The sequence below is a fragment of the Mobula birostris genome, chromosome 28 (genome assembly GCF_030028105.1).
Source record: "Mobula birostris isolate sMobBir1 chromosome 28, sMobBir1.hap1, whole genome shotgun sequence".
Lineage (NCBI taxonomy): Eukaryota > Metazoa > Chordata > Chondrichthyes > Myliobatiformes > Myliobatidae > Mobula > Mobula birostris.
In genome coordinates, this window is record NC_092397.1 from 22,922,806 (window position 1) to 22,939,813 (window position 17,008).

The 17,008-nt window shown below is 46.3% G+C and overlaps 1 protein-coding gene across 3 annotated transcripts in view; it reads right to left on the reverse strand.

Moving 5' to 3' along the window:
- The window catches only part of LOC140189345 (histone H3), a 35,911-nt gene extending 19,159 nt beyond the window's left edge, over window positions 1–16,752 (reverse strand). For 2 of the 3 annotated variants that reach the window (XR_011883502.1, XM_072246091.1), the window contains exons 1-2: window positions 16,600–16,752; window positions 2,569–2,668 (exon numbers count right to left, since the gene is read on the reverse strand). The gene's annotated coding sequence lies outside the window, so the exon portion shown is untranslated. Of the gene's footprint in view, window positions 1–2,568; window positions 2,669–10,969; window positions 11,166–16,599 lie in introns of those variants that run through there. The other variant, XR_011883501.1, reaches the window with a different exon arrangement.
- Window positions 16,753–17,008: the final 256 nt, after the last annotated feature.

A 17,008-nucleotide genomic window follows, 5' to 3' on the forward strand; every position in this document is an offset into this window, starting at 1 on the left:
GAAATGAATGCTAACATCACAGTTGCCTTTCTCAGCAGAGACCCAACCTGCAAATTAGCCTTTAGAGAATCCTGCACAATGACTCCCAAATCCCTTTGTACCTCAATTTTTTGTATCTTCTCTCCATTTAGAAAATAATCAACCCTACTATTTCTTCAACCAAAGTGCATGACCATACACTTCCCAATTCTGTATTCCATCTGCCACTTCTTTGCCCATTCTCTTCATCTGTCTGTCCTTCCCTATTTCCTCAAAAATACCTGCACCTCCACCTGTCTCTTCATATCATCTGCAAATTTTGCAATAAATTCATGAATTCCATCATCCAAATCATTGACATATAATGTGAAAAGAATGAGACCCAACATCTTGGTGCTTGATGAGGGCAAGGCTGTGGACATGATCCACATAAACCTCAGTACGGCATTTGAAAAAGAGCAGTGGGATTCAATATAAATTGCAATTTCAATTCAGAAATGGCTTTCTCATAGAAGGCTAAGTTGGGCTGGAAGTCTGTGAGCAGTGGTGATCCACAAGGATTGATGCTGGGAATTATGTTGTTTCTGATACATATCGATGTTTGGATGAAAATGTTGATGGGCGGTTTACAAGTCTACAGGTGACAGCAAGATAGGTGGAATTGTGGACAGTGTAGATATTGATCAATGCACACAGTGGGATACAGATCACAAACAGATATGCAGAGTAGCTGCAGAAGGAATTTAATCTGGGAGGGAATGTGGCGTTGCAGTTTGGGAGGTCAAATGAAAGAAGAAAGTATAATGTTAATAACTGACCCCTTCACAGCATTGGTGTAAAGAGTGATCTTGGGATCCAGGCACATAGTTCACTGAATGTGGCTACACAACAGGATAAGGTGTGCAGAATGCTGGTTTCCACTGGTCAGGGTGTTAAGCATAAGAGTAAGGGTGTCATGTAATATAACGTACAGGGAATGGACCCTGTGCAGGTAGGTGTATTCACCTCCTTCAAGTCAGTATTTAGTCGATGGACCGTTGGCAGCAATTACAACCATGAGTCTATGTGGATAGGTCACTATCAGCTTTGCACATCTGGACACTGCAATTTTTCCCATTCTTCCTTACAAAACTGCTCAAGGTCTGTCAGAATGCACAGAGTTTATGAGTGAACAGCCCTTTTCAAGTCCAGCCACAGACTGAGGTCTGGACTCTGACTTGGCCACACCAGGACATGAACTGTGTTGTCTTAAGGCATTCCTGTGCAGCTTTGGTTTTAAGCTCGCAGTCATTGTCTTGCTGGAAAACAAATCTTTTCTGAAGTCTCAGTTCTCTTGCAGATTGCATTAGGTACAGCTCATCCTTAGGGAATGTGTGGTTTGTGGAAGGATGATGATCTGAGGAGCTGGGTGACAGGCAGAAAAGGCAAAGCGATGAAGAGAAAGGAATCCAATAGGAGAGAACTTTGGACCATGGGATGACACGAAGGAGGTGGAGAACCAGACAGAGTTGATGGGCAGGTCATGAGGGTGTGTGAAGAGAGGTGAAGGGGTTAAATGGTATCAGAATGGGGGAAAAGAAGTGGGGGTGAGGGAAACAGAGTGCAGTGATATCCGGAATTGGTAGAAATCAATGTTCATTCTATCAAGATTGGAGGCTGCACAGTCAGAATATGAGGTGTTGTTTGGCTAACCTGTACTTGGCTTCGTCGTAGCAGTAGAGGAGGCCACATGCAAACATGTTGGTGATGGCTCTCCGCTGGTCAGGGTCGACCATGGATATTGCGCCCTAGCTGTGGAAGTCGATATGCAAGTCGGGGACGTACGATACGTAAAGCAAGTCAGGGACGTACGAAACGTAAAGCAAGTCAGGGACGTACGAAACGTAAAGCAAGTCAGGGACGTACGAAACGTAAAGCAAGTCGGGGACGTACGATACGTAAAGCAAGTCGGGGACGTACGATACGTAAAGCAAGTCGGGGACGTACGAAACGTAAAGCAAGTCGGGGACGTACGAAACGTAAAGCAAGTCGGGGACGTACGAAACGTAAAGCAAGTCGGGGACGTACGAAACGTAAAGCAAGTCGGGGACGTACGAAACGTAAAGCAAGTCGGGGACGTACGAAACGTAAAGCAAGTCGGGGACGTACGAAACGTAAAGCAAGTCGGGGACGTACGAAACGTAAAGCAAGTCGGGGACGTACGAAACGTAAAGCAAGTCAGGGACGTACGATACGTAAAGCAAGTCAGGGAAGTACGATACGTAAAGCAAGCAGTCGCCCATGCAGGAGCTGATGAATCCAGAGCAACATCGGAGACCGATGGCGTCAAGCACCAGCGGTGTCGCAGGATTGCCAGTCTGCACTGAACATCAGACCATCAGACCAACAAGGAGTTAGTGTTCACAGTGGGGACACAGAAAACATCCCACAGATATCTGATGGTGACATTTCAATATTGTGCCATAATGTGTAACAACCGCTGTCTCCAGGGAGAAACTAATGGGACTAAAAGCAAACATTACCAGGTCCCAACGACCTGCAATAAAGTCTGGAGAGAAAGGAGAGACATTGAAGTCTGTCAAAACTCACTGTTACAGAAAGGTCCCAGTTAGTTGAAAACCATTGTTGAAGAAGGGTGGAAGGCAACTGTAGTCCTGTTAACTTCACTTCAGGTACTGGAGTCGATAATCTATCAAGAAATAGCAAATCATTTCGAAAAGTTTAATGTCATTGAACTAAGTCAACAGGGTTTACAGTCAGATTCACACAGCACAGAAACAAGACCTTCAGCTCAAATTGTCCACTATGACCAAAGTTTCCATCTGAGTTCGTGGTCTGTAACCCCCTCACCACCACCAACTGGAAAAGTTGCCCTTCAGGTTCCTATTAAATCTCATCTTAAACCAATGCCCTCCAGTTCTTGATTCCCCAACACTGGCAAAATAATTGTTATCTTTGACCCAACTCAGGCCCCTTATTATTTTTTACACCTCTGCAATATCATTACTCATTCTCCAACATTCCAGGGAAAATTGACCAAAACGCTTTCCACAAATCAGTCCTTCAAGATCCAGCAACATCCTCGTAAATCTCCTCTGCTCTCTTCCCAGCTTAATGGTGTCTGTCACACTGCAGGGTCACTGAAACTAAACACTATTTGCGAAATGCGGCCAAACCAACGTGTTGGACAACTGCAACATTTCATCCCAGCTTCTATATTCGGTGCCCTGACTGAAGGCCAGTGTTCCAAAAGCCTCTTCACCACCCTGTCCATCTGGAACCTGGTCTTGGACCCTGTAACCTGGGTTGTTGAATGTTCAGTCATGTTTGACAAACATACCAGAGATTTGAGACTTTACAGAGGAAGTTGGAGAAGTGGTGTTATTGGATTTTTGGGAGCCATTTGCCAAGGTGCCACATGTCAGGCTGGTGCACAAGACCAGAGCTCAGTACTGGGAAGGAAGTGTGTTAATACTGACTGAAGACTGGTTACCATACTGAGACAGAATAACAGGTCTGTTTCAGACTGGGATGATATTACTAGTGGAGTTTCCCAGTGACCAGTTCTGGATCGACAATGATTTATTATTGATATTAATGACCTAGAGGAGGGAGTTCAATGACAGGGAATGTGGTGGGAGACATGTTGTGATTGGACATTTCATCTCTCCAACAGGATAAGAAGAAGCTGGTGAGTAGAATACTTGGTAAATGGAGTTTAATGTGGTGAAGTATGATGGCGTGTAGAGTGGTAGGAGGAATCAAAACTGTGATTTATGTGGAGATAAATTGTAAACGAGAGAAATAGAGAGGGGTCAAGGTGCTGAACTACACAACAAAATAGAGATGGATGCAGTGAGTGGTTCATAAAACAATATATGACCAAGGTTCAGAGCTGAATGGTTCATTGACATTCACTGCTGGGTTGTTGGTGCGGAGAAACAGAGAAATGTTGTTACTGTGACAGACAAGTGCACAATGATGGATTTTGGGAAGTTAAAGCAGGTCAGGACATATCCAGTGAATGGAGGGTCCTGAGGAGTGTTGATGAAAGAGAAACCTGGGGCACAGGTGCGTAATTCCCTGAAAGTGCCAACACAGGTAGAAAAGGTGGTGAAGAAGGAACACGACATGCTTGTCTTCATTGGCAAAGGCTCTGAGAGGAGTTGGGTCATCACATTACAGTTGTACATATCAATAATGACACCACACCAGGAGTACCCTGTGCAGTTCTGGTCACATGAGAGGAAGGATGTGATTAAGCTGGAAAGGTGCACAAACGATTCACAGGAATGTTATCTGGACTGGGGGCTTGAGTTACAAGGAAAGATCAGACCGACTGGGACTGTCTTCCCTGGAGTGAAGGAGACTGAGAGGAGACCTGACAGAAGTTTATAAAACTATGAGAGGTGTAGACAAGGTAAACAGGCAGAATCATTTTGCCAGGGTAGAAATATCAAATATGAGAAGGTGCAGCTTTAAAATGCCAGGGTGAGAATTTAAAGGTGGACGTTAGGGCAGGTAAGATTTCTGTTTCTGTACAGAGAGTGGTGAGGGCCGGGTATGGGCTGCCATGGGGAGTGGTGGAAGCAGATACGATAATGACATTTAACAGGGTTTTAGACAAGTCCATGAATATTCAGAGAATTTAAGCACATCAATTATAAGCAGGCAGAAGAGATTAAGTTTCATTTGGCATCGTGTTCAGCACAGACATCATGGGAAGAAGGGTCTGTTCCTGTGCTGTACTGTTCTGTGTTCTCGGTGAGCCTCAGTGACAGGGGAGTCTTTAGCCAGGTGTAGCTGTGGTAAGGAGAGAGACTGCACGATGGTGCATTACCTCCCTGGTACCAGGGACAGGGATGGAACTGAACAAGTACAGGCCATTCTGAAAGGGCAGGGTGAGCAGCCAGAGGTCGTGGTCCATATTGGCTCTAACAAAAGAGACAAAGTCCTGCAAAGAGAACTTAGGGAGTTGGGGAAAAGTTAAGTAGAAACTCTGGTGGGGGGTGGGGATAATCCCAGTACCACTCGCTAGCGAGGGAAGGAAAAAAAAAGGTATCACAGTTCCGGCCCAAAACGGTGACTTTTCGTTTCCACGGATGCTGCCCGACCTGCTGAGTTCCTCCAGCGTGGTGTGCATGTTGCTTTGACCCCAGCATCCGCAGAGTATTTTGTGTTTACAGAGATCCAGCTGAGAGAAGGGCAAGACTGGAAGTGAAACATTCCAGGATTCAGATGATTCAGACAGTCCAGAGGGAGGTGAATGAGGTTGGGGATCTGTACGGCTGATCAGGCAGAATGTCACAAGGTCGAGGTCACTCTGGAGGCTCCTCCAGTCAGACAATGTGGGTGAAGTTCAGGAATAAGAAAGGAGCAATCCCCGTGCTAGGATTATACTGGAAGCCTCACAACGGCCAGTAAGAGAGGAACAGATATGTCGGCAGGTTATGGACTGATGTAAAAACTACAGAGTAGATGTGGTGAGTGAATAATCTCCCCAGAGTAACTGGGACTCCCTTGCACCCTCAGGCTTGGATGGAGCATTATCTGTGTTCAGGAAGATTTCCTGAAACAATATGTGGTCTACCAGGGAGGGGGACATTCTTGACTTCACCTTGGGAAATATGGGACTCAGCAGAGTGGTGGCAGGAACAACCAGTGTTCAAAGAGGAATTAGACAGGTCCTTCAGGGGAAATGACCTGCAGAGTTGTGGGTGCAGTGGGGAATGGGATTGTGGAAATGTTGTAGCAGGAGTTGGTATAAATTTGATGGGTCAAATAGTCTCGACGATCACAGAATGATTCTCTGCCCAATAATAGTCTGAAAAAAATCACTCTGGTCGCCAGTGAATCTACCAAACTCCAGGATGGACAAGATCAATTGTGTAATAAGGACACACTTCTGTTGAAACACTGACACTGTATACCAAGCACACTGAGCTGCCAGAGCACAGCACCGGCCCGTGAGGACACAGACCAGTACAACACCCGGCTCTCTACTACAAAGTTCAAAGCTGAAAGTAAATGTATTATCAAAATACATTTCTGTCACCATATACAACCCTGAGATTAGTTTTCTTGTGGGCATACTGCTGGTTTGTTAGAGTGGTTGGGGAGGGTTTAAACTAATTTGGCAGGAGCATGGGAACTGGTGTGAAAGGATGCAGGATAGGACAGATGGTAAAGAAAGCAAAGATTGCATGCAGTCACACTGTCAGGAAGGGCAGGCAGATGATAGGACATAACTGCAGCCAGCAGGGTGAGTATCAGTGCATGAGGGATGCAAAATCAATTAGGGTAGCAAATGCAGAACTCAAACTGTTATATCTCAATACACGGAGTGTAAGAAATAAGGTGGATAATCTTATTGCCCTATTACGGATTGTCATGTTTAATGTTGTGACCATCACTGAATCACGGCTGAAGAATGTTTGTATTTGGGAGCTAAATGCCCCAGGTTACACGTATCAGAGGGATAGGAAGGTAGGCAATGGGGATGGCGTGGCTCTGCTGGTAAAGAATGGTAACGAATCAGTAGAAAGATGTGACACAGGATCGGAAGATGTTGAATCCTTGTGAGCTGAGTTTAAAAACTGCAAGTGTAAAAAGGACGTTGATGGTAGTTGTATACAGGCCTCCCAACAGTTGCTGGTATGTGGACCACAAATTACAACAGGAAATAGAAAAGGCAGGTCAAAAGGGCAATGTTGTGGGAGATTTCATCGGAGTCATGGGAGATTTTAACATGCAGGTCGATTGGGAAAAATCAGGTTGGAAATAGATCTCGAGAGTCAGTTTGGTGAATGCCGAACAGATGGCTTTTTGGAGCAGTTTGTCATTGAGCTACTAGGGGAACAGCTATACTGGATTGTGTGTTATTGAATAAACTGGAGGTGATTAGGGAGCTTAAGGTAAAAGAACCCTTAGGAGGCAGTGATCTCAGTATCATTGAGTTCAACCTGAAACTGGATAGGGAGAATGTACAGTCTGACACAGCAGTGTTTCAGTGGAGTAAAGGCAGTTACAGTGGTATGAGAGAAGAGTTGGCTAAAATAAATTGGAAGGAGATGCTGGCAGGGATGGCAGCAGAGAAGCAACAGTTTCTGGGGAGAATGAGGGAGGTGCAGGATGAATGTATTCCAAAAACAAATAAATACTCAAATGGCAAAATAGTACAACCGTGGCTGACAAGGAAATCAAAGCTAATGTAAAACCAAAAGGGAGGTGTGATGAGAATACACATAAAATTAAGATGTTTGCTGGCCTGGGTTAGCATCAGTGGCATCAGCAGTTGGTCTGCCACCTGTCCTCAGGGGGAAGGAGAGATAAGGAACAATGAAGCAGCATGTGGAGATGGTAATGAAGGAGCCATCAGTCTGGGTATTGCCAAGATCGGCTCCCCCTTTGAACCCTGAACTGTTTAAAGTGATGGACAGGCGATGTGAAGATGTGTAATGAGGGGGGGGGGGAGAGAGAGAGAGAGAGACACACACACACACACTCCCCCTTTGAACCCTGAACTGTTTGAAGTGATGGACAGGCGATACCCCAGCAGGGGGATAAAAAGGGACAGGTTCGCTAAGGCAGGACACACGACACCCGAGGTAACGAGACCCTGGAAGCGGTGCGCCTCTCACAAGTCGGTGAGAAGCTCTTGGATGGCTGATCGGGGGATCAGCCTTAAACGCACAGGGTGGAAAGGTACGATCAGCGGGAACCCGGTGGGTGTCCACCCTCGCTTGGGTGCCGGGTTCACTGCAGAGGATCGACCGCATCTGGAGGAGGGTCACAGACGGTGACCTCAGGTGACATCACCAAGGACCTGCCTGGAAGCTGTTTGTGAGCCATATCGCCGGTCTAGTGAGTGGAAGCCGTGTCTGAATGATCAGTCGTTCCCATTCTCTCTCTCTCGCTCCCCCCACGTTGTCTATCGCCATGGCAACGATTACTGCGAACTGAACTAAATTGGACTGAACTTTTGTGTCACTTTGAAATTTGGTCATTTACCCCTAGACAACGATAGAGCTTGATTGATGCTGTTATCTTAATTCTGTGCACATGTGTGTTTATCATTGCTGAACTGCTGCATTTATTATCCTTTCAATTACTGTGTTGCTTGTTTCTTTAATAAAACTTTCTTAGTTCCAGTAATCCAGACTCCAACTGAGTGATCCATTTCTGCTGGTTTGGCAACCCAGTTACGGGGTACGTAACAGAGGGCATATAACAAAGCAAGGCAGCAGAAAGGGAAATATAGACCAGTTAGACTGACCTCAGTGGTTGGGAAGATATCGGAGTCAATTATTGAAGAGTATTGGAAACACAGGACAAGAAAGGACAAAGTCAGCACGGTTTCCTTAAGGGAAAGTCTTGCCTGATGAACCTGTTGGAATACCTTGAGGAGATTACACGCAGGATGGATAAAGGGGATGCACTGATGTCATATACTTGGACTTTCAAAAGGCTTTCTTTGACAAGGTGCCACAAATGATCGTGGCAATAAAAGGATTAATGCATGAGGGTGACCACTAGAAGTGGGAATGGTGCTGGAGATGGACAGACCTGGAGTTTCCAGGATGCTGAGACCAGAGATTCAGTGGGTTGGTCAAACCTGAGGTCAGGCTGTAAATAGTTTGGTGACTACCACGACTGGAAAGGGGAAGAGACAGACAGTGCAATGTCTCCCTGTGGCTGTGACCCTCAGCAACAAGTACACTCCTTTGGATACCCCTGGAAGAGTGACAAACCAGAGAGCAGCAGCCTGTCATGTCAGTGATACTGACACCCCGGTCCGATGCTCCGCGGGAGGAAAGGTCAATCACAGCAGTGATGACAACAGACTCACAGTATAGGGGATGTGCAGGAGATTCTGTGACAGCAAGAGAAATGCCACAGCGGGGTGTCGCCTCCTGGGTACTGGGGTCAGGCACGTCTCAGATGTGCAGGGTTTCCTAATGATAAACTTGCCAGTTGATTTGGTGGTACGGAAATCAAATGCAACGTCAGCATTCATTTCAAGACTACAACACAAAAGCAAGAATGTAATGCTCAGAGTTTATAAGGCATTGGTCCGATCACACTTGGAGTATTGTGAACTGTTTTGGGCCCCTTATCTAAAAAGGTACGTGCTCGCATTGGAGAGGGTCCAGAGGAGGTACACAAGAATGATCCAAGCAATAAAAGGGTTAATGCACGAGGATTGTTTGCTGCCCTGGGCCTGTACTCGCTACACTTTACAAGAACGAGGGAATCTCATTGAAACCTATCAAAAATAGAAAGACCTACAATGGAGTGGGGAGGATGTTTCCGATAGTGGGGCAGCCTGGGATCACAGGGCACAGCCTCAGAATACTAGGACATCCTGTTAGAACAAAGATCAGGAATAATTTCCATACCAAGGGGTAGTGCATCTGCACAGCCTGTGTCAGGATGTTGTTCATTGACTATAGCTCAGTGTTTAATACCATCAATCCCACAGTCCTGATTAATAAGCTGCAGAACCTGGTCTCTCTGCAACTCGATCCTCGACTTCCTAACCGGGAGACCACAATCTGTGTGGATTAATGGAGATGGGCTAACCCCTATTGACATCAGTGGATCTGGGGTTGAGACTGTAAACAGCTTTAAGTTCCTCAGCATCAGCATACCGAGGATCTCACGCAGTCTGCACACACCAGCTGAGTGGTGAAAAAGGCACAACAGCGTCGCTTTCACCTCAGACGGTTGAGGAAGTTTGCTATGAGCCCCCAAATCCTAAGAACTTTCTACAGGGGCAAAATTGAGAACATCCTGAATGGCTGCATCACTGCCTGGTATGGGAACTGCATCTCCGTTAATCGCAGGACTCTACAGAGAGTGGTGCAGACAGCCCAGCGCCATCTGTGGTTGTGAACTTCCCATCACTGAGGACACTTACAACAGAAGGTGTGAGAAAAGGGCCTGAAGGATCACTGGGGACCTAAGTCACCCCAACCACAATCTATTCCAGCTGCAACCATCCGGGAAACAGGACCGCAGCATAAAAGCCAGGACACACAGGCTCCGGCTCAGCTTCTTCCACCAGGCCATCAGACTGATTAACTCACACTGATTTGAGTGTATTTCTATGTTACACTGGCTGTTCTATTTATTATAAATTAATATAAATTACTATGATTGTAAATTGCACATTTAGACGGAGATGTAACAAAAATTTTTACTCCTCATGTACATGAAGGATACAAGAAATAAAGTCAATTCAAATTGATATCTCCTCCTCGCTGACAATCAACACTGACACTGGTGCACCTCAGGGATTGTGCTTAGCCGACTGCTCCACTCCCCCTCTACCCATGACTGTGTGACTAAGCGTAGCTCAAAAGCCGTCCATAAATATGCTGGATACAACCGTTGCTGGTACAATCTCAGATGGAGAGGAGAGGACTTACAGGAGCAAGATATACCAGCTAGTTGAGTGGTGTCGCAGCAACAACCTTGTGCTTAATGTCTGTGCGACAAAAGAGCTGATTGAAGGAAAGGTACGATGAGGGAACACAAACCAATCCTCAGAGAGGGATGAGAAGTGGAGAGAGTGAACAATTTCAAGTTCCTGGATATCAATATCTCCGAGGATCTAACCTGGTCCCAACATATCGATGCAGCTACAGTATAAATAAGGCATGACAGCGGATATGTTTCATAAGGAGTTTGGAGAAAGTTGATTTCTCAATTTAAAACAGACAAAACTGCTCTAGATGTATTCTATATATGTTATTTCTGTTTTTGCACTGTTTTCAATCTACAAAATAAACATATCCATACACACACATACTGTAATTTATTTATTCTTTCTATATTATCATGTACAGCATTGAACTGCTGCTGCTACATTAACAAATTTCATGACACATGTCGGTGGTAATAAACCTGATTCTGGTTCGGACTCTGAATTCATCCCCACAGACGGCTGTGGCCAATTCATTGGGTATATTTAATGTGGATGTTCTTGATTGTGGGTGGGATGGGAGGGATAAGGATCGGTGATGGTCTCCCGAATGACCTGCCAGAGGAGGTGGTGGAGGCAGAAACGCACAAGTCTCTGTTCATGAACACTTCTCAGGAACCTGTCATTCACTGTGTACATCCTGTCCTGGTTAAACTTCCCAGTGCTGGATCCATTGCTGTTTTCCATCTGTATTAACGATCTGGATGAGAATGTGGTAAACTGGATCAGCAAGTTTGCAGATAACACCAAGATTAGGGGTGCAGTGGACAGCAAGAAAGGCTAGAAAATATTGAGATGGGACGTTGTCCAGCTGTTAAAATGGCAGATGGAATTTAATGCAGATATTATGATGTGTGTGTAACAAAAGTTTAACGAGAGAAATATGTGGTTTAAAGAGGATGAGGAAAAGCAAGCAGGCTGCGAGTGGAACGGCTCAGGATTTCCAGAGCGAAGGCATTTTACTACTCGGAGTAAAGAGAGGCAAGACTGCACAGGTACATGACGTCAGCCAGTAGAGCGGGAAAAGGTTAAAAAGAAGACCGCCATATCCAGCGGGCAGCAGAATGAGAGGGCTTTGGCTCAACTGGTTTAGGTGGTAATGCGGCGAGGTAGGTTTACCTGTGTTAATTGCGGAAAGGAAGTATGTGTGTGACACTGGTGTTCTGTGCTCGGTGCCAGATGTGGTAAGTTCTGGAGTCTCCCAGCCTCCTGGACGGGAATATCCGCACCCGTGTGTTGAGCTGTGGCTCCTAAGGGATCGCGTCAGGGAACGGGAGTTGCAGCTCGTTGACCTTCGTCTGGTCAGGGAGAGCAAGGAGGTGATACAAGGATGATCACACCGGGACCACAGGAGACAGACAAGTGGTTAAGAGTCAGGAGAGGGAAGGGGAAGAGTCAGGTACCAGAGAGTAGCTCTGTGGCTGTCCCCCTGAACAATAAGTACTCCTGTTTGAGAACTGTTGGTGGGGCGGGGTGGGACAGTCTTCCTGGGGGAAGCAACAGCAGCCGAGCCACTGGCACAGAGCCCGGCCCTGTGGCTCAGAAGGGTAGGGAAAGAAAGAGAAAGGCCTTAGTGATAGGGGACTCTTTAGTTAGGCACTCTGTGAATGCAGGAAAGAAACACGGATGGTAGTTTGCCTCCCAGATGCCAGGGTCCGGGAAGTTTCAGATCGCGTCCAAAATATCATGCAGTGGAATGGAGAACAGCCAGAGGTTGTGGTACATATTGGTACCACTAACATAGGTAGGAAAAGGGTGGAGGTCCTGAACACAGTCTACAGGGAGTTAGGGAGGAAGTTGAGAAGCAGGAGAGCAAAGTTAGTAATCTCGGGATTACTCCCTGTGCCACGCGACAGTGAGTATAGGAATAGAATGAGCTGGCGGATAAATGCGTGGCTGAGGGATTGAAGCAGGGGGCAGGGATTCAGATTTCTGGATCATTGGGACCTCTTTTGGGGCAGGTGTGACCTGTACAACAAGGACGAGTTGCACTTGAATCCCACGGGGACCAATATCTTGTGGGGAGGTTTGCTACTGAGGAGAGTTTAAACTAGAACTGTTGGGGGGTGGGGACCGAATTGAAGAGACTGGGGAAGAGGCGGTTGGCTCACAAATAGAGAAAGCTTGGAGACAGTGTGTGAGGGAGGACAGGCAAGTGATAGAGAAGGTACATGCTCAGACCAACAGTTTGAGATGTGTCTATTTTAACGCAGGGAGTATTGTGAACAAAGCAGATGAGCTTAGAGCATGTATCACTACTTGGAGCCATGATGTGGTGGCCATTACAGAGACTTGGATGGCTCAGGGACAGGAATGGTTACTTCAAGTGCCGGGTTTTAGATGTTTCAAGAAGGATAAAGAGGGAGGCCAAAGTGGTGGGGCGTGGCACTGTTGATCAGAGATAGTGTCATGCCTGCAGAAAAGGAGGACGTCATGGGAGGATTGTCTACAGAGTCTCTGTGGGTGGAGGTTAGGAACAGGAAGGGGTCAATTACTCTACTGGGTGGTTTTCATAGGCCACCCAATAGTAACAGGGATATCGAGGAACAGATAGGGAAACAGATCCTGGAAATGAGTAATAACAACAGAGTTGTCGCAGTGGGAGATTTTAATTTCCCAAATGTCAATTGGCATCTCCCCCGAGCAAGGGGTTTAGATAGGGTGGAGTTTGTTTGGTGTGTTCAGAAAGGTTTCTTGACACAATGCGTAGATAAGCCTACAAGAGGAGAGACTGTACTTGATTTGGTATTGGGAAATGAACCTGGTCAGGTGTCAGTTCTCTCAGCAGGGCAGCATTTTAGAGATAGTGATCATAATTCTATTTCCTTTACAATAGCATTGGGAGAGATAGGAACAGACAAGTTAGAAAAGTGTTTAATTGGAGTAAGGGGAATTATGAGGCTATCAGATAGAAACTTGGAAGCTTAAATTGGGAACAGATGTTCTCAGGGAAAGGTACAGAAGAAATGTGGCAAACATTCAGGGGATATTCGTGTGAAGTTCTGCATAGGTACATTCCAATGAGACAGGGAAGTTATGGTAGGGTACAGGAACCGTGGTGTACAAAGGCTGTAGTAAATCCAGTCAAGAAGAAAAGAAAAGCTTACAAAAGGTTAAGAGAGCTAGGTACTGTTAGAGATCTAGAAGATTGTCAGGCTAACAGGAAGGAGCTTAAGAAGGGGCCATGAGAAGGCCTTGGCGGGCAGGATTAAGGAAAACCCCAAGGCACTCTACAAGTATGTGAAGAGCAAGAGGATACGACGTGAAAGAATAGGACCTATCAAATGTGACAGTGGGAAAGTGTGTACGGAACCGAAGGAAATAGCAGAGGTACTTAATGAATACATTACTTCAATATTCACTACAAAAAAGGATCTTGATGATTGGTGTGATGACTTGCAGTGGACTGAAAAGCTTGAGCATGTAGATATTAAGAAAGAGGATGTGCTGGAGCTTTTGGAAAGCATCAGGTTGGATAAGAGGCCGGGACCAGATGATATGTACCCCAGGATACTGCGGGAGGCAACGGAGGAGATTGCTGAGCCTCTGGCGATGATCTTTGCATCATCAATGGGGACAAGAGAGGTTCCGGAGGACTGAGGATGTTGTTCCCTCATTCAAGAAAGGGAGTAGAGATAGCCCAGGAAATTATTGACCAGGGAGTCTTACTTCAGTGGTTGGTAAGCTGATGAAGAAGATCGTGAGAGGCAGGATTTATGAACATTTGGAGAGGTATAATATGATTAGGAATAGTCAGCATAGCTTTGTCAAGGGCAGGTTGTGCCTTACGAGCCTGATTGAATTTTCTGAGGATGTGACTGAACACATTGATGAAGGGAGAGCAGTAGATGTAGTGCATATGGATTTCAGCAAGGTATTTGATAAGGTACCCCGTGCAAGGCTTATTGAGAAAGTAAGGAGGCATGGGATCCAAGGGGACAATGTTTTGCGGATCCAGAACTGGCTTGCACACAGAAGGCAAAGAGTGGTTGTAGACGGGTCATATTCTGCATGGAGGTCGGTGATCAGTGGTGTGCCTCAGGGATCTGTTCTGGGACCCTTACTTTTTGTGATTTTTATAAATGAACTGGATGAGGAAGTGGAGGGGTGGGTTAGTAAGTTTGCTGATGACACAAAGGTTGGGGGTGCTGTGGATAGTGTGGAGGGCTGTCAGAGGTTACAGTGGGACATTGATAGGATGCAAAACTGGGCTGAGAAGTGGCAGGTGGAGTTCAACCCAGATAAGTGTGAAGTGGTTCATTTTGGTAGGTCAAATATGATGACAGCATATAGTATTAATGGTAAGACCAAGGCAGTGTAGAGGACCTGAGGGCTCTTGGGGTCAGAGTCCATAGGACATTCAAAGCAGCTGCGCAGGTTGACTATGTGGTAAAGAAGGCATACGCTTCATTTTCCTTCATCAATTGTGGAATTGAAATTAGGGGCTGAGAGGTAATGTTGCAGCTCGATAGGACCTTGGTCAGATCCACTTGGAGGACTGTGCTCAGTTCTGGTCGCCTCACTACAGAAGGATGTGGAAACCACAGAAAGGTGCAGAGGAGAATTACAAGGATGTTACCTGGATTGGGGAGCATGCCTTATGAGAATAGGTAGAATGAACTCGGCCTTTTCTCCTTGGAGCGATAGAGGATGAGAGGTGACCTGATAGAGGTGTATAAGATGATGAGAGGCATTGACTGTGTGGATAGTCAGAGGCTTTTTCCCAGGGCTGAAATGGCTGCCACAAGAGGGCATAGGTTTAACGTGCTTGGGTGTAGGTACAGAGGAGATGTCAGGGTAAGTTGTTTTTTTTTCTTTATTTTAAACGCAGAGAGTGGTGAGTGCATGGAATGGGCTGCAAGCAATGGTGGTGGAGGCTGATACGATAGGGTCTTTTCAGAGACGTTTGGATAGATACATGGAGCTTAGAAAGACAGAGGGCTATGGGTAACCCTAGTAATTTCAAAGGTAGCTACATGTTTGGCACAACTTTGTGGGCCGAAGGGCCTGCATTGTGCTGTAGGTTTTCTATGTTTCCTTTCTCCCCAGAGGGAGGTTACAATCTGGAACACAGTCTGAAGGGGTGATGCAGGCTGGTATTTAAGGAGCATCTGGATGAGCATTTGAATCACCAAGGCAGGGTAGGAGACAGACCAAGTTCTGAGTTAGTGGAGACAGATTCTCGATGGTCAGTATGGACATGCAGAAACCACTGACTGTGAAAGTGCAATGGGAACCTGAAACACAGAACTTCAGGATGGTCATACCTAAAACATTCAGTACCCAGTATGATGGGATTGTTGTTGTACAAAGGAATTAATGGTCAAATACTGAACCAACCCCCTCAAAAGGCTACCAAAATGCTGCCATTCCCTATGCACCAGTAACAATAGTTTTCTATGGGAATTTGGTGAAGTACTCTGGGTGATATTAGGAGAGATGGCTGACAGGTTGGTCATAGTGGGAGGGTGCAAATGTCTTCTCAGAGGGTAAGGGGTTCAGTGGAACAAGCTCACAGCTGAGAATGAAGGTGACAAGCCCCAGTGCAGTGGAGGACTGCTGTGGTCAGGGTTGTACAGGATAGAAACAGACCCTCTGGCCCATCACATTTATGTTCCCCATCATACACAGCTATACTAATCCCACTTCCCTGCATTAGTTTCATATCCCTCTGGGTCTTGCTCACTGAAGCCCCTGTGCATGTGCCTCTAATATTGTTACACAGTTCTCTGTATGTGGCATCACAGGCAGACAGGGTTGTGTGTTCTACTTGCCTTGTCAGCCAAAGAACTGCCTCTCATTAGAGTAGGACAAAACTGTTTAAAGACAGATTTAAAGGGGATCTGAGGGGTAAATATTTCACACAGAGAATAGCTGGTATCTAAATCAGTACCAGAAGAGGTGTGGGGGAGGGGGGCAGAAACTCCTCAGGAACCTGTGTACATCCTGCTATGATTTAACCTCCCAAAATAGAGTCACTGATTTATACAGAACTGAAACAGTCCCTTTGGTACAACTCATCCCCGCCGACCAAGTTGTCGACCTAAACTCGTCCCGTCTGCCTGCATTAGGCCCGAATCCCTCTCAACCTTTCCCATCCATGTGACTGTGCAAATATGTTTTAAATATTGTACCTGAGGCAGAGAGCCGGTGCAGTGAGGCGCTGACAGACACTCACTGTTCCGCGGGCAGGAAAGGGAGAGGCCGAAACCCCAACAAGTCGAGACCGACTCCACCATCCCGGACTTACCGCCCACCCCGGACCGTTCCCCAGGAAACGACGTCGCTGAAGGTGGGGCTTTGTGACGTCAGCGCGTCACGGGGCAACAATCACAACGTGTCACGTGACAATGACACGGCAGCCGGGGAGGCGGGGCAGAGGGAGCTGTCAATCAGCAGAGCGGCTGAAAAACTTGCGACATTGTAAACAGAATGGGGAGAGCGGGAGATTTCCAGGGACGTGACCCACTCCCCCATTCCCTGGAATTGAGTGTGTTATACACAGTAATATTCATATTGTAATTTAGCTCTTCGATCTTATAA